General features: G+C 44.8%; 1 protein-coding gene across 9 annotated transcripts in view; it reads right to left on the bottom strand.

Moving 5' to 3' along the window:
* The window catches only part of Foxn3 (forkhead box N3), a 371,707-nt gene that overhangs the window by 61,258 nt on the left and 286,484 nt on the right, over positions 1-23,965 (bottom strand). The gene's annotated exons all lie outside the window — the stretch shown is intronic.

The raw sequence follows: 23,965 nt of genomic DNA, 5'->3' as shown, positions 1-23,965 counted from the left end.
AGAAGTCCAGTAGTGTACTTTCAAGCCTTATTCAAGGCCAGAAAATGGAATAGGATTTATGTACTCTGTCTTGCAACAGAGGCACAAAAGAAAATGATAAGAGTCATAGGCAAATGATATAAAAATAGATGCCAATCAGCTTTTATGGCCAAGATGCAAACAATTACACACAGACCAGATTGCATGATGCCCCATGAATCAACTGCTTAGTCTTAGCCCTGGCCCATACCATCTTATTTATGTGATAACAGCGATAATGACGATAATAACATCATACCAATGCCTAGGAGTTGCCAATTATTGAAAGCCTATTATAGTCTAGCCAACTTAGAAATAAAATCCTCCTTGTGCACACAAGAACCCTGTAACACCATTATTATTCTCATTTTACAAATGAGGAAACTGAGGCCTTAAGATTGTCACAAGGCTCCTAAGTTCTTGAGCCAAGAGGCTTTGAACCTAGATTTACATATAGAGGACTGGATGATGCCAAAGACACTCTTTCCATAAGGGCTAAGTCCTCTTATATGTTTACTTAAAAAAATGCTTATGGAGTACCTGCTCTGGATGGTGCAGATAGATATGTCCTGCTATTATGTATCCAAAGGCTAAGTTGTATGGCAAAGAAGAGCCCTGATTTGTTTATTTGCCAGTACTGGGGCTTGAACTCAGGGCCAAAGCATTCTCCCTTAGCTTTTTCCATCACTGTTATACCACAGGCATGACATTTCTACTTCTAGCTTATTTGCTGGTTAATTGGAGATGATAAGAGTCTCACAGACTTTCCTGCTCAGGCTGGCTTTGAACCGGGATCCTTAGATCTCAGCTTCCTGATTAGCTAGGATTATCAGTGTGAGCCAACCATGCCCATCCTGGCTTGACTTGTTGAAGGACCCACACTGGTTCTTCAAACATCATTTTTCTGAACTGTGAGGTCAGAGGTGACAGGCATTTGAATCATTATCTACTTGAAAATTAAGATACAGTAGTAAGAAAACATGCGATTAACAGGGAAGCCATTGAGTAAAAGGCTTAGACAGGAAATACAGACATAAAAAATTATAGCTGAGCAAAAAGCTGGATGTGATGATGTGGCTCAAGTGGTAGAGCACTAGCCTTGAGCAAAAGAAGCTCAAGGACAGTGTCTAAGCCCTGGCATCAAATTTTAAAAAAGAAATATAATTGGCCTTCCCCATCATTCATATAAGGAAGTATCACATTGCAACCAAGATTGGTGAAGATACTTAGCATCTGAAGACCCTTGTGTGGAAGTTCACTTACTTCGTGCAATGTGCTTTCTTATGAGCGATACACCCAGAGAGATGGCAAAACACTCCAGAGCCAGTAGAAACCAATAAATCAATGTACACTCTACAAGGCAATCATCATGATCCAAAAAGGGTCCCAGGGATCAATATGGTCCATATGCACACACTCCCAGTGCTGTGCAAAGTCACCGGCGATCGAATGGCTTGCAGGAAGCTAGTGCGATGTTTACCTCTAGGAGGGAGGTCGCTTATCTTTGGTAGGATGACTTACTTTTCATTATCTTTTTGTACTTGATTTTCTTTTTACTACATACTAAAAGAGACAGAGAAAAGCAAGTTGAGCTGTGTAGGGTAGTCATGGTATACATTCCGCCTCCCCGCCCCCAATCCTATGAGCAGGATTAGCCTGGCTCTCAGTGCCTCTGACTTCTAGCCCAGTCTTTATTTCCACTTCTGCAGGAGCCACACAGAGGGTCTGATTTTCTTCCTTCTACGCTTCACTCAATACTTGGCACCCTCAATAATCACTTTGGAAAAACTGCCCGCTTTCCCTGACTCCGTGGCATTTCCCAATTAGCACCACCATCCATTATTGCTGACTCTGGTGTCCCGAATGACCAGGAGAGGATGACAAGGCCTGAGCCAGACACACACCTGCATCTCTGCCCCACGTCCTACCTCCATGGAAACCACCGGTCCCAGAAGGCTAGCAGCTCAGAATCCAACCCAAATGTTCAGGTGGATTTTAGATTTCTGCACAGAAAGTTCTGGTGACGCTTAAGCACTCACGATGGTGCACAAATGTCACAGTTTGGCTTAGTTCAGCAAAATTTCCACTTCGGGCAAAAGTCTACCCAGCCTCTTGTCTGTGAATTGCCTGCCATGTTACCATTCACACCTCGGCCACGGTGAGTTTGAGGCCATAAAATCAAGACGCACTGTGGCAGTACAAAGAGATGGACAGGCCTAGATGGCGTCTTCAGTGATCCGCCAGAACAAAAGTTAAGCTTTCTGCTTTCTGGCTGTGTAGTGTCCAGTGAGACATATACCTACCCAATTTGGGTGGTGCTCATTGGCACATAGAGACATTGGTGCCCAGAGAAAGAACCAGAAGATCTACTGGAAACAGAAACTAGAGTTATCCATCCCACTGATGCCTTCCATCCAATGAGGCTATGGCAGCTGGTTAGAGTTCTCTGAAGAACCCCCCACACTCATGTTTCTCGTCTATATGAATAGAGCCCTACCTTGTGCATCTGCCCGCATTCACCATGAGCCTCTGAGGCCGTTTCTCTTCCCTTCGAGGAGCAGCACTGATCACTATTTGTACTCCCTGACACTGCCCATCTGCACAAGGTGTCTGGGCGAGGTGTTCACATGGCTCCAGTTACTCCCAGCTAGAATTTCTACTGCTCCTGGTAATTGGGAGCTGGCTGCGTTGGACAACCACTCCACCGGGACTGTTCTCTTTCAAAAGTGTTTAGCTTGAAAGCAACAGAATATAATAGATCACTCTGTGCATGGCATCAGAGAAAACAGAACAAACAGAAAGAGGTAGAGAAGGTCCAACTGCTGTCCTAACTCTAATCTGAATGCTAACCCTTAGCAGCCTCTCTTCTTCACCGCCAGGTGTACTCTTATGAACCACACAGATCCTCAGTACTACCTCCACAGTTTATCTGAAGCAAGTTGCTTCTCCTTGCTTGCACTCAAAAGGAGCCTCAAGGAATGCCTAAGCTACCTGCTTGGTTTCCCACAGCTCCTGAGAGCAGCCTGCGGAGGGCACTTGCCATTCCCAGACAAAGTGCTCAAAATGCCAGATCTGTGCCATTACCTTTATTTTGTCTGATTGCATTACTCAAACAGAAAGAGCTGTGAATAATAATAATAATAATGAAGATATCATTAAAGTAAAATATTTGACACTCACAAGATTAAAAGCTGAATACAGTAATCTTCTCATAATCATCGCGGGATATGCAGCACTTAATCAACAATTACAATGGGAAAATGCCCGGGACTTGATGCTTAAGTACCAGGAAAAGGCAAAGGGGAAAGGCAGGAAATCAATGCCACAGGAGGAGAATCTAAATACTGCATGTATTATGATAAGGGAGCCCCACATTTTCCTATCAGTGCTGTGCATAAAAAACAATCAAAACAATCTAACAATATATACCCCAAACCAAAACACTCTAGCAAAAGAGCTATTTAAAAAAAAAATCACTTCAAGTATGCATATAACCATGACACAGTCCATTAATCAGGGTGCTTTTAAAAAGTGTTCATAGCTTTGCTGAGATCTAATTTATACTTTCTTTAAGGAACAGATTCTTTCACTCCAGATAGATGATAGAAAATGGAAGGGCCTACATGGAAATCCAGAACCTGGTAGGACAAAAGGTTGCGTTGAGGTCAGCTCAAGAAGACCTCCCTTCTGGAAGCTGGAGAAAAATATCAGCTGACTGGTTCAGGCCAGTTTGCCCCTCCTCTGCAATAGATGGATGGCCACCACCCAGGGGAGAGTCTTAGATCTTGCCATAACCCAGATCTGCCCTCTTACAAGCCACCATCCTGTAACTGCCACCCAGGGGAGGGTCTTGCTTGCTTCTAATAAACCAATCACCATCTGACCAATTGCCAAAAGGGAGAGAAAACAACAATAACAAAAAACAAAACAAAACAAGGTGGGGAGGGACAATACAAAACCGATCGCACAGTGGACAGCGGGTTTCTGGTCCTGCTACTCACTCTCCTTAGTGGGCTTTACTGTCTTTTTGCTAAATAAACGCTTTATAGCTGTGCTCATTGTTCCTAGTTTTATTTTACACCGCCAGAGAACAAGAACCCACCACACTGGAACATCCTGGAAGGATCTGCCAAACGACTTTACAAAATATGTATGCAGATTCACATCTACACTTAACTTTGGTGAGGGGAGGGGAGGAAGGGAGTCTAGATGCCAGACCAAAATACCTCCTGACCAAGAGGAGCTTGTCTAAATGTGATATTTTACAATCTGAGCTTAGTTGGGCTTGAACTCAGGGCCTGAGGTCAATCCCATGAGCTTTTCCCTCTCAAGGCTGACACTCTACCACTTGAGCCATACATAGCTCTGCTCTTGGTATCTGGCTGGATAATTGGAGATAAGAGCCGTTTCTTCTCAGGCTTGCTTCAGACCTCAATCCTTAGATCTCAGCCTCTTGAATTGCTAGTAGAGGTATGAGCCACTAGTTTTATCCATTCTAAGGCTCAAATTCTTCATTCAGAATGCTCTAATATGCAAGCAACAGAAACACCAGCATTGTACTATAAATAGCCCCTTTCAAGATGGGCTGGGAAGAGAGCAGCATTTTTTAACCTAGATAGAAGTTTGACAGCCATGTCCTCCAGGCCCCAGCCTTGTGGTGTTACTTTGCAAGAACCCGACGGAAACGGCTATGGCAACAGTCAGCGAGGCCATGCGATGACTTCATGGACACATAATAAGGTTGCCCTTTTATTTCTGGAGCGGGTTTATTTTCCTCCTCCTACAGGTAAATAAAGCAAATCTGACATCATGAAGCACAATTGAAGTAGCAAAGGATCAATGTCAACCACAATAACAGTGCTTCAAAAAATTACCTCAACAACCCTATTTTTTTTTCTCTTTTTTTGGCCATTTTCCATTACCTGTGGATGTGAACGAAGACCGTGAACAGGTAGCTGGAAACTCTGAGTGAAGAATCTACACATAGGCATGTCTGTGTTGCCCCTTCCAATGGAGGACAAGCTCTCTCTCTCTCTCTCCAGGATGCATCAGTTCACATAAGGGATCCCCTATGCCCTCTCTTGCAGGAGAATGAAAACAAAAGCTTCATTCAAGTGGGGGGCTGCACAAGCAGCCTCTGCACCCATGCAGATAGAGAGGTCCATAGCAAAGCGTTACAACGGGCAAACAAACCCCAAACCCAACTCACAGTCAAGACATGCATTCGAGCTTCACGCCAGGTATACCTAGAAATTCTTTTCATGCAGAATTGAGGCAAAATGATCCTGACAAACCAACCAAACAAAATCAAGCTCCTCGAAGAGACAAACTATTTTCTTTTACATGAATACTTACACTGGCAGGGTATTTTCTGTCTTTACATTGGACCTCAGAATACAAATGCACCCCCTCAGGCAAGTTCCCAAAATAATCCAGGAGTCTTCAACTCTTTCTCCCTGTCTAACTCATACCTACAAATGACAACCTCAAGCCCTTCTATTGTAAGTAAGCAAGGAGACACAGGGATCTGCCTACGGCCAAGGATGCCAGATTTCATGTACCAATGTCACAAAAACATTTCAACATGTCAAGAGTCTGAAAACTAAAGCTATGAGACTTTTTCTCTTTGGTCATCTGATTAACCACTAGCTCTTGGCGTGTGCTAATTTGTACACTGAAATACATCTTCCAAAAGAAATTTTCCCTTCAGGATAAGACATGGATAATAAATTACTTCAAAGAACACTATGAAGAAAACCTACAAACTTCATCATCTTAAAGCTACAAGAAGGAAACTGGGCGCCTGTGGCTCAGACCTGTAATCTCAGAAGGCTGAGATCTGAAGATCAAGGCTCAAGGCCAGCCTTGGCAGAAAAGTTCATAGATTCTTATCTCCAATAAAAAGCTAGTTTGAAGGGAATAGCAGGACTGGAAAACCAGCTTGGAGCTTACTTATTTTTTTTAGATGCAGAAAAGCAATGCTAAAACATGGCTATAGACTACCGTAAGCTCGGGTGGGATGCATATGATCTAATTCCAGAAGGATAAAGGTAGAGGTGGACAGTCTTACCTCGTTCTTCCCCTCCCTGTCTTTTTCTTTTTGCAATGCTGTCTATCCATCTACCATCTTGACCTTCCTCAACCTTCCCCATGAAATATCAAAGAAGATCAAAGAAGTGTTTCTGGGTAACAAAATATCCCAGAGCAAGAAATGTTTTCTGTGTTTGGAAAGGAGAAACATTTTACTGGACATTTCTCATTTGAAAAATTCTTGGGCCTTTTTGGAGGGGAAAAAAAAAAGAACCACAAGCTTAGTTTCTTTTCTTTTCAAATTGGGTATTTCTAATTTTCCCCCCTTTTACAGTTTATCAGCCTCAGGGTTATAAACTACTTGGGAAATGAAATAGAGAAGCCTGTTCCATCCACTCAGACCAACGTTTGGAAAAGTAGTTCAGCGAGAAGGAAGGAATTTTAAGCAGACATAATAAAATGCTTCAAAATTCACATTTTTCTACCATCTCAAAAAGAAAGCAGAACTTTCTGTGTAGGCTCTGGAAGAGGCCAGAGGATACCCATAGGAGAGTGACCCACAAGGTGGTGCATTCCAGTACTGTGTAACTCTCTATCCTTCCTCCTGTGTCACCTGCTAGGAACCCTCCTGTAGCCATCCCACAGTGCGCAGAATCAGCCATCACGGTCCAGAAACTCCAACACTTGCATAATTCCTTCAGTAAATCATTTGATGAGGAAGGGGTGGTGGCAGTAAATATGAGTGTGTTCATCTATCTGTGTCTCTCTTACATGCATGCACACAGAGCTATTTTACACACATGCATGCACGCATGCTCACTGAGCTAGAGGAATTTTACTGCGGAGCCAAGCTGAAGTTCATCTTGTTAGTTGCTAAGTTAGTTGCAAGACTAAATAACCAGTTTAGGATTTTTAATGTGAGAGTAAGAAAGGGGAAGAGTTAGGTAGACAGAGATTTAAAAAAAAAAAAAAAAAAGTTAAAAAAAGTTGGACCTAGCACGTGGCAATTCTTGTTTCCAGAGTCCCTCAGGCTCAAATGCTTCTTCTTCCCATAATTCCCTAAGTTCCTGTTCAACCATTGAAAATAGATGGGGCAGTCCATGCAGGGGTCATCAAGCAATCAGTGCAAAGACCAGTGGAGACATGGGAACACTGCCCTCCGACGGCCATATTCCACTCCTCTCCCCTGGGAGAGCTTACCACTTCTTTTCAGGGCTTTCTTTTCATTTTCCAATAAATTTATTCTGTGTACCTTAAATACTTCCCTGCCTTTAAATTCTTTAATGAGAAAACCAATATGTTTTTCTAGATGGCATCATTAGGAGTGCTAAAACAAGATTAAAGTTGAATAGTAATTATAAGGGGGTGAAGTATTACGTGGCTAAGTTTGTGAACCCCAAAAGTCATATTTGGGGGGGGGGGAGGGTAGGGTTTGAACTCTGGGCCTGGGCGCTGTCCCTGAGCTCTTCAGCTCAAGGCAAGTGCTATACCACTTGAGCCACAGCACTACTTCTGGTTTTCTGGTGGTTAATTGGAGATGAGAGTCTCATGGACTATGCTATCCTGCCCAGGCTGGCTTCTGAACCGTGATCCTCAGATCTCAGATTCCTGCATAGCTAGGATTATATGCGTGAGCCACTGGCACCCGACAAAAATCATCATTTTGCCAAAAGGACAGTGGCTTTTCTTGGGTGTTTGGTTGGATATGTTCAGGGGTAAGGCTTGAACTCTGGGCCTGGGTGCTGTCCCTGAGCTCTTTTGCTCAAGGCTAGTGCTCAACTATTTTGAGCCACAGTTCCACATCCAGTTTTCTGGTGGTTAATTGGAGATAAGAATCTAATTGACTTTCCTGTCTGGATTATTTGAACTGAGATCCTAAAATCTCAGCCTCCTGAGCAGCTAAGATTACAGGCCACCAGCGCCTGGCTACTGTTTTGTGTGAAGTGAGAAGACCTACTTTCCCAGGGCAAGATTCTCTCCAAGCCTGAGTATACACACTACAACATGTCCAAGGTCTACCAGGTTAGGCTGAGCCTGAAACAATGGGCTTCATACACTTAGTGTTCTGAGAACCACAAGGAAGGGCCACACAAGGAAAGAGGTTAGAGACTCTCATGACATTCCCATCTCAGTTCTCATGATGTGGTTGGAAATAATCAGATCTGACTTTCTGAGAAAATCATATTGAGTAATATCTCCTCTCCCAATTTGGAGGATTGCAGTTCAAATCCAGAATGGGCAAAGAAGTCCAGAGACTGTTATATCTAATTAACCATCAAAAAAGCCAGGAAGTGGAGGTGTGTCTCAGGTTGTAGAGCTCCAGTCTTGGGGGGAGGGGGGGGGGGCGAGGAGAAAAGAATAAGCAAGAGCTTGAAGCCCTGAGCCCTGAGTTCCAGCCCCTGTACCACTTCCTGGGGGAGGGGGAGGGGGGAAGCTCCTCTTCTCTCCTTCCCTTCCCCATGGCTGGTTTCAGTCAAATTACATTTTGAGCTGCACAGGACAGAGACCCTGAAAATGTAGGTGCTATAGTGTACAAAGATAAGATGCCCTCTGGGGAGAGAGCTGAAGGATTTCTTTGGGATACAAAGATAAGAAGTTACCTAGACGAGATACCACACACAGGAATACAACTAAACCTGCCTTCACTATAGAAATCATTTTGATGTAAAATGAAAAGGCAAAAACTTCAATTAAGCAAATCTCAAGAGCCAATGATCCAAGAAACGGGTGAATTTCGTTTCATTTTATTTTTATTTTTTCAAATAAAGTCATTCGAATGGTTTAAACAGCTTATTCAAGTGGAATGTTTTAAAATGCCAGGAATTCAGCCTCTTGATTTGAGAGCTCTGGAATTCAAGGGCCTCAAATTGAGAAAATAATACACAAGCAAATGGTTATAATTTCTTCTTTGTGCGTTCTGGCATTGTGTCCTCGCGTGTACTGCTCTGTGCATACTTCTCTAGTCCCTGAGGACTCTACACCTCTCTCCTGGGAAGGCAAGCCAGCACAAACACCAGCCTACTTGAATACCAAACACCGGGCCTTAGTTGAAATCATAAAGAAAGCTCTTGCTTTCAAATTACAAACCAGGGATATAAAATAAGCATTTCAGGGACTCACTAAAATGAGTCTCTTGTGAGTCACAGATAGACTGTACTCTCCAAAGCTTGCCAACAGTGCTGAGGAATGTTCTAGAAATTCCTAGGGAGCCACATGACGGCGTATTTAGAGACCACCTGCAGCAGTAAAGGCCTTTGTCACTGTCTTAAGGGTTTCTTTACTTTCCTTCCCAAAGCCATCTCCCCTTCCAGGTGACAATGCCACAGGCCACCACTCACTAACAGAGCGCAGCTCTCTGTAAAGCGCCTAAGGCATTAGCTGCTAGGTTGGGAGAACTGATTTACAAGCATCATCGCAGCCTTTGAAAATACAGGGACACAGAAGACACGGCCATACTGGGACGCATCTTCTAGGATGGTCTATACAGACAGATGCTGTATTCGAAGAATGAAAACATCGGTTCCAAACATTTTTGTATAGACACAGCCATCCTGCAAATGGGATAAATAGGATGCCGTTCATTCAGAAAGCACTCAGCAAGCACCTGTGGCAGTCAGGGGACTCTCACTGTCAGAGAAAGGCTGGGGCCCTGTTCATTCAGAAGAAACAAGACAGAAAACTAATGATATGACAATTCCATGAAAGACATGGCAGTGTGCAGACCCCAACAGGAATTTGGAACAATCTGATGGCTGTAGACAATGGACAGAAAATTCAGGAGACAGCAGAACCATACAACCTGAGCCAAATCACACACCCTGAGCCAAATCTGCCTGTTGTTACATAGTCTGAACATTTTTTAATCACTTAAAGAAAAAGAAAAAGGAGATGAAGGGAAAAATGTCTAATTCAAATGTTTACCCATTTTCATTTTCCTGTTGGTGGTAACTGGAGTTTGAACCCAGGGCCTTGTGCTGGCACTCTACCGCTGAAATGCAAATTTCAGGGTCCATACATAAAGCCGTTGTGAATGCAGTCAGGGTGCTAAGTATACAATGCTCCCAGGCGCTGCTTTCACTGCATCAGAAGAAGTGGAGAAAAAGCTGCCACATTCACTATCTGGCCTTGACCCAAAAGATGTGCCAATCCCTACACTAATTAAATTAAACATGACTGAAGTCTCTGCCTTTGAAAGTGCAATGTAAACATACAAGAACATGTCTAAGGTTAGTCTGCAGTGTTGGAGATGTAACACTTTTTACACCAGTGGTTCACATCTATAATCCTAGCAACTCAGGAGGCTGACATCTGAGGATCGTGGTTCAAAGCCAGTCCAGGCAGGAAAGCCCATGTGATTCTAATCTCCAATGCCTACTCAAAAACAAACAAAACAAACAAGCTGAAAGTGGAGCTGTGCTCAAATGGTAGAGCAAAAAAGCTCAAGGGCAGCACCTAGGCCCTGAGTTCTAGCCCCAGGACAGGTGCAAACGTGCCTGTGTGCACACCCACACCCTCTACTGCAGCCAGTTATAAAGGAAACAGTCTTTAATATCTCCTAAGCTACTGTTTCTGTTTCACAGAGGATGAATCAGACCAGAAAAATCAAATGATTCTTCCAGAACCGTGGGAAATGGCACAGTAATGACAAAAATCCCTTGCCATTCCAAAGTAGGTATTTAGGTCCATCCTTTTGACTGCAAAGAATCAAGCTAACCAAGAAACAGCTGGAGATTAGGATTTAAAACTGCTAGGTTATTGTAGCTAATGGTTTTCCCCAGCAAAACATGTCTGCACATTCATGGACACCAGGACCTTAGAGTCACGATTTCTTCCTCTATGGTCTCTCTCTTCTCTTCTTCCCACCAAGTCCTCCAGATCCAGGTGCCTCACAAGTCACCTGTTCAAACAGTGGTCCTTGAAGATATCCTGGGCCACCTGAGATGAGTTCCAAAGCTTCCCTTTCTGTCTGTGATCCTAGTTCTATTCTTGGGCCTTTAAGATTTTCACACTCTTAAAAAATTCCTACAAGACTGCAAAATGAAACTCATTCCAAAAGCACCTTGCACATTTAAAATAAATACCCAGATAAATGTCTATAAATGTAACACTGTATTAGCCAGCCAAGAACAACTGAGCTCAACTCTTATCCAGCTTAAGTATAATATTTAATGAGGGATGTGAGTGTACTACACTTAGCTTAATATGATTGAGATGGGCCTTCAAATATAAAGAGTGCCTAGAACTAAATCAAGTACTTTAAGCTGTTCTGATTCCTTCCACATAAAGATCCTACTTAACTCTTATTTCCTTCATGAAATACTTCTTCCTTTTAAAATTATTTTCTTCTTTATTACCCCTCCCCGCAAATTCTGGTTCCAGTACTGGGGCTTGAACTCAGGACCTGGACACTGTTCCTAAGCTGCCTTCTCCTCTGTGGTCTCCAGCCTCCCTGCTTGGTTCACTAGACACCGTTGAGGTTTGGAGCCCACAATTTCCTTCTTCAAACTTCTTGCTGTAGCTGCGTCCCTGGGCAAATCCTCACCACTCCAAGCCCTTGCCCCTCATCTGTATACGGTACTGCAAAGATGCAAGGCCAAGACCGTGTTGGTTAGTGTCAGTGTTCCAAAGTGCCTATTCTTTTTCATCCTTGATCAAAAAGCATGGCTCTGAAGCCACAGTGAGAATCCCAGCAGTGTCGCATGCCAATCACATGACACGGACCAGTCCCTTGCCCTCGTGAAGCTCCCCTGGGAGTCAGTGGCTTAGCCCATCTCAAACTGAGATGCCCAAGTCAAGTAGGGAGTGCAAGGCCAGATGAGGAGACATGGGCCTGTGCACAGCCTGGGGTGGCCCCGGGGTGAGCCTCGCTGCTCCTCAGGAACTGCAGAGAGGCCAGGAATTCAGATGTTTACGTGCAACTTCCCGCAACAAATCCAAGTTTCCCAACTCTTCCTATCTACCCAACAAATGCCACCTTGTGTCCCCAGTTGTTGGGTCCAGGCTCCCACAGCACGTCCGCCAAGCTTTGTTCAGATGGCCTGAGAAGAGCTTGTCCCTGTCACCCTGCAGACCCTGCGGTCCTCGGGCCACACTGGCTGGCCACACCCTGCCCGCTGCCAGTTGGGCAGGGCCCCCTATGGCCTGCCCCCCCCCCCCCCCCCAATGATGCACTTAGAGGCACTTAGCAGGAATCATAGCTGAGCTAAGTGCTTTAATGACACTTGGGCATCGATTTAGAGATGTTTTTATCCCCTGCTTGGATTTCTTGCGCTGGCTCATCTCCAGCCATCCAGCTTTCTTAAGAGGCGAAGATCTCAGAAGCCAGGAGCTGCTCTGGGAAGCTCTCCCTGGCACGAAAGCAGCCTGCCCCTTGGCCTTCCTGTCCCTTTATCTGAGGCAGGTCCAGAGAGCCGAGGGTGCAGTGCAAAGCTGAACGTCACTCAGACGACATTCCCACGTTCACTTTCTGCTTTCATTTCTACAAATCCAGTGTGTGTGTGTGTGGGGGGGGGGGGGGGGGGGGGAAGGGCGCACACGTGGCAATTTTCAACCATGCAGACTGGAGTCAAACACAGGGAAAACTGGAGTTCTTAGAATATCTGACCCAGGCTGCCTGCCTTCACTCACTCGCTCATTTATTCATCCAAGGTTTCAAGAGCCATGGGTTCATTTCATGCCTGACACGTAAGGCCCTGTGAATAGTGTGTGTGTGTGTGTGTGTGTGTGTGTGTAGAACCCATGTGCACAACGTCCTGTGTTAAAGGTATATTCCCTCCAACACAGAGGCTGGTTGGGGGCTTGGGAAAGAATCCGTCCTCATCATTCTTGTTAAGGTATAGAGAGACAGCTATAAATCACACGCCTCTATTTGGCCATTAATGAATGTCACCACAGGCTGGGTACTGATTGGTGACTTACACCTGTAATCCCGGCTACTCAGGAGGCTGAGAGCAGAGGATCACGGTGTGAAGCCAGCCTGACAACTAAATCCATGAGATTCTCATTCTCCAATTAATCAGCAAAAAGCCAGAAGGGGCTCCAGTGGTAGATTTGCATGAAAAAAGTTAGAAGACCCACCCTCCCCCCATACACACACTCATACAGACAAAACCGATCCCGGCCTTGTGTTCTATCCTCAAAGTATACCACAGAATGCTCTAAACAAAGCCTGGTACCTGCCAAGGTCACTCTGGGTCAGTAACCTGTGACCTTCAGGGAAACACCAGGCATATTCTTCATTCCTGACCCCCAGAAAAAGGCAGTCTGCAAAGCAGTCTTCCTCCATCCTTCAAGTCAAGTCTTAAGTGGTCTCGGGGCACCTAAAGAATGAAACAGCTTCTCAGAGCCCCACAGCTCCCTGGCAAGCCTGAAGGGCAGGGGAGGGGCGGAGCTGACCTCTCACCCAGGGACTCATCTAAGTAGCTCTGAAGGAAAGTGCTCCCTTCAGTGGCCTAGGCAATGTTCATCTTAGGTAGAGCACACTCTTCCAGCGCTAGCTCCTTGCTGCTCTCTCTGCCTTTCTAAGATGTCTGCAGCCATTTTCAAAAAGGAGATAAGAGGCTAGGCACTAGCAGCTCATTCCTATAATCCAACCTACTCAAGATGCTGAGATCTAAGGATCTTGTTTCCAAGCTAGTCTGGGTATCAAAGTCCGAGACTTTTATTTGCTAATTAACCACCAAAAAACTAGAAGTGGAACTGTGGTTCAAGTAGCAGACCACCATCCTTGAGAGAAAAAGCTAAAAGACAGCACCCCTACCCCTGAGTTCAAGCCCCAGTACTGGCACCAAAAAATTAAAAATGCAACAAAGAGAAGGACCGATCTTTTAAAGGAACAATTGGTATAAAAAGGGACTCTCACATAAAGTGTTCCAGTGCCCTGCAAATGGAAAAAAAAAAAAAAAAAAAAATCAATCAATCAGTGAGAATGTGTCACTGCCAATCAAAGAGGAGAGCTAGACCCGGAATGGACACAGGGAAGGAAGCCGGGGCAGGAATCACATATGCCTTCGAGGGCCTCACGGTTTTGTCGTTTTCCGCGAGGCCAGGACAAACAGGCTGTGTAGAGATCTATTTTGGTCACACAGCTGCAAACATATGATTTATGAAGATGTTTGGCGCCTGGCTCCCAGGAGATGTGTGCATCAGGCTACTGTGGTGCCTGCCTGTGAAAATCAGAATATCTGACTGTTTGCTCATCTTTCTTCATCCCACTGAGCAAAGTAAAGTCGAAGGCACTGATCCCTGAGGAGAGTCCCCCACCCCCAAGTTATAGAGTTTTCTTCTTTGCATTACCTAATTTATGAGGGGTTAAGGATGTATATTATTGCATGTGGCATTCACTAGCTTCAACACTATATTAGCCTATTGCAAAACTCTCTCTTCTTAGTTTTATTGATTTCTATTTCTGACCTGCTCGATGCCGGCTCATTCATTATTCAGGGAAAAATCTGGCTATGAGACCATGGTTTGACATCTTGCCAACAAGAGTCTGAGCAGGTGGGCCCTCTGTGATCTTTTCTTCAAAGAATCAGAACCCACAGAAGGCTAGCTCTTCCACTACTCTTGTTATTCATTCACACCCTAGTCATTCTGAAAAATCAGATAACTTTCTGTATGAATGGCAGGTTAGATCAGTGGGGAAAAAAAAATAAGACTTGGGACTCAGAGGACAAAGGTTGTTCTTTGTGTGTTGTGTGTGTGTGTGTGTGTTAAGGAGGGAAACAATCACCACACTGGAACATGAACCCTTGCATAGCCATCTGTTCTGCTGATACGAGCTGGGGTTCCCCAGAATGACGGCAGGAGGAAGTGGTCCCCATGAATCATGACCAAGTCCCCTACTAATTCTCATGGTCACATGACCCAGGCCCATTCCCTGCCTGAGTTTGTCCCCAGGGTGCCAACAGTCACCAAGACACTTTCTTGTCATAGTCATTTTGTATTTTTCATCTTCATAGAGGACAGAAGCAGAGGAAATTACATTTAAAACCCTAAGAAGACAGGCTCGAAATTAGAGAAACTCCTTTCGGAAATTTAGGCTGCAACGTACTACTGAAGGAAGTAGTAAAATTATCCTCTAGAGAAATCTCTTAAGAACAGAACTAATTACCACCTGTAAGTACCAATTTGTGCATAATCTGATTCTGCCTGCTGGATTAGAAAATCTCTTGAAATCCTCTGCAGGCTTCCTGTCCAGTAAATTTTCGCCATGAAATGTTTGGAATACCTTGGCCGGCTTCTGGCTGAGGTCCTGACTTGAACTGTTGCCAGTTCCCCTGGTCTCCCAGGTGGTTTAACCTCAGGATTCTGCAAGAGGTACAGGCACCATGGACCTCTGCCCAAGGGGAGACATTGCTTTTCTATCCCAGGAAGAGTCATGGCTGTATACAGATTCACTCAGCTTCAGAGATCACATTCTAATAGCACAATGGAGACCTCATAGATTTTTCTCATTTGGAAAAGCAACACAGGCATCATGAAGAATGAATTAAGGAATGCCCACCCACTCATGCTCAGCTGAATGCAGATCACCGGTGAACATCCATGCATGGACACAAAGCACTCTAGTGTGCACACAGTAAGCGTGACCAATGTCACATCACAAAATCCCCTGGGCCACTGCTTGGGGAGACAGTGAGAACCTGGGGCAGAGTTTCTACAGTCATTATGTGGGCCTTGCCCCCTTAATACAACTGGAGGGCAGGTGTGATGGCACGTTCTGTAGTATCTGAACGCCACAAAAAGTTCCAGGAGAAAGGCAAAGGGACAAAGAACCTGTCCATGAACACAGTGACAAGTTTATGTCCTTCTGCACTGGGTAGGCAAAGTTAAATAAAGAAAATGCCAGATTCTCCATTTCCTTCCTTTCCCTGTCATTGACAGGGAAGTGATGATGGCGATGACGACGACGACGACGACGACGATGATGATGATGATGATGATGATGGTGGTGGTGGTGGTAACAACCATGAAGCCATCTTTCCCACAAAAGGCTGGGTGAACCTCCCTAAGCATTTGTGAGCACAAACCCGGCTAGGTAGCTCAAGTTGCCATGGTGATAAAGCTCATTGAAAATACTTAGGACAGGGGGAAAAACCCCAAAAAACAAACAAACAAACAAAAAAAAACCACCTTAGTTTTTAGATGCAAGCAACTTTTTGTAATAAGACAAATGTAATTAATATGACTCAATTTAAAGATGGATGGTGCTTTATTTTTAGTATCTTCTGGTCTTTGTTGCCTTGTCATCATCTTCTTTTTTTAGTGCTGATCCTAAGCCTTGATCCCTGGGCCTGGGCACTGTTCCTAAAGAGTCTCATGGACTTTCCTGCCCAGAATGGCTTCGAACCATGATCCTCAGATCTCATTTTTTTTTTTTTTTTGGTTGATTGTGGGGACTGATCTCTGGGCCTGGGTGCTGTCCCTCAGCTCTTCAGCTCAAGGCTAGCGCTCTACTGCCACATGAGCCACAGAGCCACTTCCGCCCACTTTCTGCTTCTGTGGTGGCTGAACCTCGTGCATGTTAGGTAAGCACTCTACCACTGAGCCAACTTCCCAGCCCCAGATCTTATTGTCTTTTCAACTACACTTGTGACAGCATCTGAAGAGGCCAGGGAGGGCCCCACAACAGGAGGGAATTCAATTCTCCAAGTTCTTGGCTTCTGGGTCCTGCTGGGCTTGTGTTCCCAACCTCCTTTCTCTCTGGGTTCCTTTCCCCAGGTGAGCCTTACCTCTTTGCATACCTGGCTGGCCCCTCAATACTAACAACTCTCCCATTCAGTGTGTTCTAGCTCTGACCACCTGTCCAATTTACTTTCCAGTTTCTCACTCTCTAAAACAAAGGTCATCCAACCTGTCTGAAACATACCATTACCTTAAAGCTTTCAAAACTACAGACTTAAGACCCACTCGCTCAAACTGAAGGGGGCGCTGTCACTGGGCTACAGATAGAGACCCTTTCTAATGTATACTCCTGGAGCCCAGCCTGGAGAGATGGCAGAGGAAGCTACCTATGACCAGACACAACCTTGAGGGTATGCCTTGCATTGTCATATGTCTCCTTCTCTCTAAAACACATGGACAAATGTCTTCCCAGTCTTTTTGCAAACTCAGGGTCTAGGTGCTATCCCTGAGCTCTTAGGCTAAAAGCTAGTAATCAATCACTTTAGAGCCATGATGCATGCCACTTCTGGTTTTCTGGTGGTTAACTGGAGATAAGAATGTCACGAACTTTCCTGCAGGGGCTGTCTTTGAACCGTGATCCTCCGATCTCAGCCTCCTGAGTAGCTAGGATTACTGGCATGATCCACCAATGCCTGGCTTTTAGGGCCTTAATTCTTAATACTAGAGATGTCTATGTTTCTCCTTGGTCAGTTTTAATCTTTTGAACATTTAAACCATAAAAGTGATCATATTTCTCTTTGCCCTGCCTGCTAGGAAGCTGAAAGCCAAATGCATGACTGACCATTTCTACCTTTTAAACCAATACATACAACTTATAATATTAATTTTACATGCTTGCCTTGCCCTCCAGTGCCCCACTTTATCTTAAATTTCTTGCTTTTACTTTTTCCTTTGTCATGATTTCTATGCTTCCTTTGTAGGGAGAAAAAAATTGAGTTACAACAGGCTCTTGTAAGCTATTGTGGATGAATTCTTTGGGGAAGAAGGTAGGATGTGTTAGATAGATTAATTAAATACAGTTATTGACATGCAGCTGTGCAGAGCAGAGCAGCTCTAAAGCAGATGGTAATAAGCACCAAAGTCCAGACAGGGCTCAAAGGAAACCTTTGGCTTTGGGGTGTCAACTCCGTGACAAAGCCTTCCTTCCAGCTCCAGTTGTCACAACACATCTGGAGGCCTGGACTAACTGCATGGTAACTACATTTAAATATTAGGAAATATTTGAAGTCAAATAAAAACTGTTCTACAAGTTCCAAGTTGAGTCCTGACATTGAATTTTGAGTCTGTTCAACAAATCCACAATAGAACTTTGGGAAATGCATCCGTCTTTGGAGGTGATATATAACAAGAAGAGCAATGAAGCTTGGTCTCAATGGCTCATGTTTATAACCCTAGCCACTAGGAGGCTAAGATCTGAGGACTTTGATTCAAACATACCAGCTCAGTAGTAAAGTCCCTGAAACTCTATGTCCAATTAACCACCAAAAAGCCAGACGGGTCAAGTGACAGAACACGAGTCTTGAGCAAAAAAGAAAATCTTAAGGGAAAGTGCCTAGATCCTAGATCCTGAGTTCAAAATCCAATACTAATATAGACCAGAGAGGGAGGGAGGGAAGAAAGGAGGGGGGAGGAGGAGGTAATGATAGTAGCCTGAGTCACTCCACATTCCACTGTAAATTATCAATCTCAGTGAAATTAGCCTGCTTCTTCTTCACATCTCAGAAGTTTTCAAGTATGATATTTCTTCTAGGAGTAAAATGCTAGCTATGAAGTTGCAATATTTAAATGATTTCTAAATGAATTACTTTGCCAATGGTCATTCATCAAGACGCTGAAAAAGACATAGAATAGCACTTTCGTCTATATAAAATTTGAAAGTTGCTTTGTTAAAGTAGTTCTCATATTTTTCTCCTATCTTCATGCACAGTCACTAAGTTCATCTTAGAGTAAGTCTGGTTATATTTTTTTGTTAAACAAACCTACCCTAGGGAGGTGTTCTGGGATTTAAAAAAAAAAATCTCTGACAGCTGGCCTGTTCAAGATAGAAACTAAACATTACATTAATGATATCAATAACAAGCTGGTTTGGGGGGGGGGGGGGGAGAAGAGTCTTCATAAAAAAGGACTGAATTGTTAGAGAGATTTTTTGCTAATCTGTGTTTCATTGAACTCTAAATTACCACATCAATTTAACAAAATTTATGCTGATCCCATTTTCTAATCGTGCAAGAATTCTGAGATTCACAACATGAATCTGTAACAGAAATCTAAAATCAAATGGATGTAACAAACTGCCATTGTACATTCTTTTGGGAACTGTGTGTGTGTGTGTGTGTGTGTGTGTGTGTGTGTGTGTGTAAATGCTGGTACTGGGGCTTGAACTCAGGGCCTAGAAGCATGCTCTCCCTTAGCTTTTTCGCTCAAGGCTGTAGCTCTAGCCACAGTTCCACTTTTTGGTAGTTGACTGGAAATGAGTCTCATTGATTTCCTTTCCCCATCTGGCTATGAACAGAGATCTTTAGATCTTAGTTTCCCGAGTAGCTAGGAATATAGGTGAGCCACCAGTGCCTGCCTCTAACTATGAAAACCTTTTTTCTGAAGTAACATACATTTGGGCAAGATTCTCATGCATGCAGATAGCTCAGTAAATTTCCCCCAAAGGACTTGCTCGTGTAGCCAGCACCCAGCTGAACAAATGGAAGCCTATCACCACATCAGGGGCTCCTCTTCTATTTCTCCAGTCATTACTTTGTACACCCCCAAGGTAATCAGAATCTTGATTTGTCTTCCCACGCTGACTCTGGCAAGGATAACACAAACTAAAGCAATCAGATGAGAATCAGGCCCAGGAGAAGAAGAGCCCCTCCCAGGGACTCCCCTGAGCTTCCGCCACCAAGGACTTGGCTGTGTGTGCTCTGCTCAGTTTCAGTGAACAAGTGCCAGTCAAACCAGAAGGATGTGAGCACTTGTATCACTCAAGCAAAGTTCCATGCCTGAGAGATCATCCAACCAGAATTCTCCAAGACTTTGGTCTTTGCTCACTGTTCCAAGAGCTCTTCCTGAGGAAAACAATTGCTTCTGTTTATTTGCTGCTTCCTAAAGTGACAGCAAGGATATGCATATCTTTAGACAGCTATCACAGACAATGAGCCCACTATGTACCCATCACAAGGTGCTACAAGTAATTATTTCTTGTGTTTGAACTGTACACATGCAGCCTTTGCATTCCTGATCTCATTTAAAATGGTATTGTAGGGCTGCAGATGATAGCGACATCAGTAAGCAAGCATGTCTTTTTCATGTTCAAGAGCCTGTGTTTAAATCCCAGCATCCTCCAGTACCTCCACAAAAGAAACCATATGGTAAAGATCGTATACAGAGTACGGGGCAGGTACCACTCACTTCATCAGCGCGGCATCTCTGACTCTCAAGAGAAAATTGAACACAAAAGCCAGTGGTGCTTTTCAAATGGGATTCGCCCAGTCCCCTCATCTGCCTTCCTCTCTAGTGGAAATGGGCTCGGGCAGGCTCTCTTCTGGTCACAGGTGGCTATCCACAGCCCCTCAGGCTACATCAGCTTTGAACGGAGCATTTCCCCAGTGTTCACAGCAAGAGGTCTGAGAATCACTCTAATGAGACCAGCCTCATTCACATGACTGCCACTGTAGCCAGAGGAATGAGATACTTACAGTGGGAAGGGCTCCCAACATAACGAGGCCCGTAACAAAGGCTCAGACCAGGAACACGCACACCGACAGGACATTAGTGTGTGCCGCATGCATCTTTGAAAGCAAAGGCGAAATATGGATCAGGATGAAGCCGGGAGACATCGCCACCTCCCTTCTCAATAGCTGACCTTATTCCTTACAGCAAAGGAGCTGGAAAGATGAAAACCAAGTGCCGTGGGTAGATTCTGATCAAGGCAGTGGTGAGGGGGTTTGAACTGACAGGAGGATTGTGTTAGCTGCTTTTCTGGCTGCTGTGACAAACTACCTGACATAAACTCCTTCTAGGAATTAGAGATTTATTTCCACTTCAGGGAGTTCAGGCTATGTGCTTGGACAACACCAGGGAGGGGCAGAGGAAGGGGAGGAGTGTCAGGGACATTCTTCACTTCATGGTGGACAGGAAGTAAAGACACAAGAGGGCGGGCACAAGGGCCAGATGTACCCTTGAAAGACATGCCCTCAGTGAAATATGCACTCCAGCTTAGTCCCACCTTGAAAGCTTCCATGACTGTACCTGCCTCTGAGGATGGCCCTTCAACACAGAAGCCTGTGAGAGACATTTTACATACAACCACAACAGGGGTTAAGGTTAGATAGTGGCACTTGGGGGTTAGCTGCCACAACCGAAGTCATGTATTGAAGTTAGGGGTGAGAGAGTAAAGGATTTAACAACAGTTATCAGCACACCGCAGCTGCTGCCAGACGGTTAACACGGCTACTATCACGTGGTCACAGTAGCTGGGGACTGGGATCGCTTAGTATTGTAGCATTCCCAGGGAGAGTCAAAGCAGGTGTACTGACAGGGTGGGGACCAGCAGCAGGTAGAGGTGGGGTGCAATTGGGGGTCCAGTGGACCAGGCAGACCAGACAGGGATTGGAGCCTCGGATGATCACAGTATAAAAAGCCACTGCATTGCTCTCATGACCAATCTCCTTAGGAAAAACAGTAACAATTACATCTGAAATCAGTATAATTCGAAGAGTAACTGACTAATGAAAACTCAGCTGAGAACCAAAGACATCCCCTCTTGAATCTCACTCACTAGATCCTCACTTAATTTTTGAAATTAAGACATCTCTACTGAGACTTCAAACTGTTGGCGACGAATCCAAAAGGTAGTGAGGGGAAGACAAGATGCTAAGTGAGAAAATGTGTTGCATTTCAAAAACTATTATTCCATGTCTGCTGGGGCTGGAATCCCTGAGCTGAACAGATACAGTTCTCTATATACACGCTTCAAGCTGGATGGCAGTGGTTCATGCCTGTAACCCTGGCTATTCAGACAGCTGAGATCTGAAGACAGTGGTTCAAAGCCAAGCTGGGCAGGAGTCTGTGAGAGTCTTTTTGCCAACGACTCACCAAAAAGACAAAAGTGGTGCTAAGGCTCAGGTGGCAGAATACCAACCTTGAGCAAAATAGCTAAGGGAGAATGACCAAGCCCCGAGTTCAAGCCCTAGTACCACAGGCAAAAACACAGACACAGACAGTACTTTATCTACAAATGTTATATGTCAGACACATGAACCAGGAAACTTGGAGGAAATGGAGGATTGCCCAGAATAGCTTCTGTGCTATAAACCTGAATTTGGGTACCTTCTAAAATGTACACATGGGGCTGGGAAGGTGGCTCCATGGTAGAGTGCTTGTCTTGCATGCATGAGGCCCTGGGTTCAATTCCTCAGCACCACATAAGCAGAAAAGGCCAGAGGTGGCACTGTGGCTCAATTGGTAGAAAGTTAGCCTTGAGCTGAAGAGCTGAGAGACAGTGCCCAGGCCAAGAGTTCAGGCCCCACGACCCACCCAAAAAAAGAAAAAAAAGAGGTACACATGATACAAGCATTTCAACAAATGAGCACTAAACACTGACAACTACATATCTGTACCCACACATAACAAATCAGGGAGGACTTGGAGCATCCATTTCTTTGTCCATGAAGTTCAAGAGGAGAGTGATTTCACGTGCAAACTCTCACTCCGTGGTTGATAGGGTGTGAGAATGTTAGGGACTCTCTATCAACGTAATATTGCTTTGCTAACTTAAGTCAGCATCTGGAAAACTCTGACATTCACTCAAGGGACACCCCAAACCAGTCAGCAGGCTTCCTAGAGCAACAGAGAAGTTACACGTGCACGGACACACATAGCATGAATCTGTTGGTTTTTTTTTTTTTTTTTGGTCGGTCGTGGGGCCTGAACTCTGGGCCTGGGCGCTGTCCCTCAGCTCTTCAGCTCAAGGCGAGCGCTCTACCACTTGAGCTACAGCGCCACTTCCGGTTTTCTGGTGGTTTATTGGAGATAGGAGTCTCACGGTCTCTCCTGCCCAGGCTGGCTTTGAACCGCAGTCCTCAGATCTCAGCCTCCTGAGTAGCTAGGATTACAGGCGTGAGCCACCAGCGCCCGGCTGAATCTGTTGGTTTAATGGATACCACAGCAAGCAGGCACCACTTACCTAGACTAAACCTTTTTTTTTTTTGGGGGGGGTTGGTCGTGGGGCTTGAATTCTGGGCTTAGGCGCTGTCCCTCAGCTCTTCAGCTCAAAGTGAGCGCTCTACCACTTGAGCCACAGCGCCACTTCCAGTTTTCTAGTGGTTTATTGGAGATAAGGGTCTCACGGACCTTCCTGCCTGGGCTGGCTTTGAACCATGATCCTCAGATCTCAGACTCCTGAGTAGCTAGGATTACAGGCATGAGCCACTGGCGCCTGGCTTAGTCTTCACCTTTTATCTCTGCATGCCTCATTGTGTTGGTGCCATTTCTTTGACACTAGCAAATTTCACATGGAGGGCTGCAATGGCAGCCCAGTTTTTTGTTGTTGTTGTTTACAGCTTCCAGACCCAGATGGAAATGCAGGGCAGAACTATTGTCTGGATAGACCATGTGCCCAGCTGTCAACCAGCTCTCAACTAAGACCAGTTTACAGGAGTTTGTGGGAGAAGTTGGCTCCTTTCCTCTTGGAATTTAGGTTGGACAGAGTGGGGCAAGCAAAGCAGGGGGCAAGGGGGGGCGCACACAGAGGGCTGGGGTGTCCTGATAATTGCTATTGTTACACACTGTCCCCAAGAGCCACCCCAATATAGACTGGAGACTGCTGTTGGCAGTCTGAATGTGAGTATCTTGATCACTTCTTCATTCCCAATGGTAGCAACACAGACTGGATAGCCTTCTGAGAGTCTGAGAAATTCCAAACACAAGTGTTCAACACAGAACTGGCCATTATACATGACACAGGCTCCTGTGACACAAGGTGGTCGCAATCTTGTCCAAACTCAAAATGCTGGGTTAGAAAATCTCTACCAGTGAATGCTGTCAGGGTAAACATTTAGGCTTTTAACTCCTGTCTGAGAATCTCTGTCTACTAAACAGAATCAGAGCATCTAGAGCACATGTCATTAAAAAAAATAAAAACCACACAAAAAGTAAAGCAACAACAACAACAACACAGTCTGAGAAGGAGTGAGCTATGGTAACCATGGCTGGGATGGGGAAGAGGTTCCAAGATCTT

Source organism: Dipodomys spectabilis, unplaced genomic scaffold, assembly GCF_019054845.1.
Source record: "Dipodomys spectabilis isolate Male_0828 unplaced genomic scaffold, ASM1905484v1 ptg000157l, whole genome shotgun sequence".
Lineage (NCBI taxonomy): Eukaryota > Metazoa > Chordata > Mammalia > Rodentia > Heteromyidae > Dipodomys > Dipodomys spectabilis.
The sequence above is the reverse complement of the archived record's forward strand: the minus strand, read 5'-3'. Positions and strand labels throughout refer to the sequence as shown.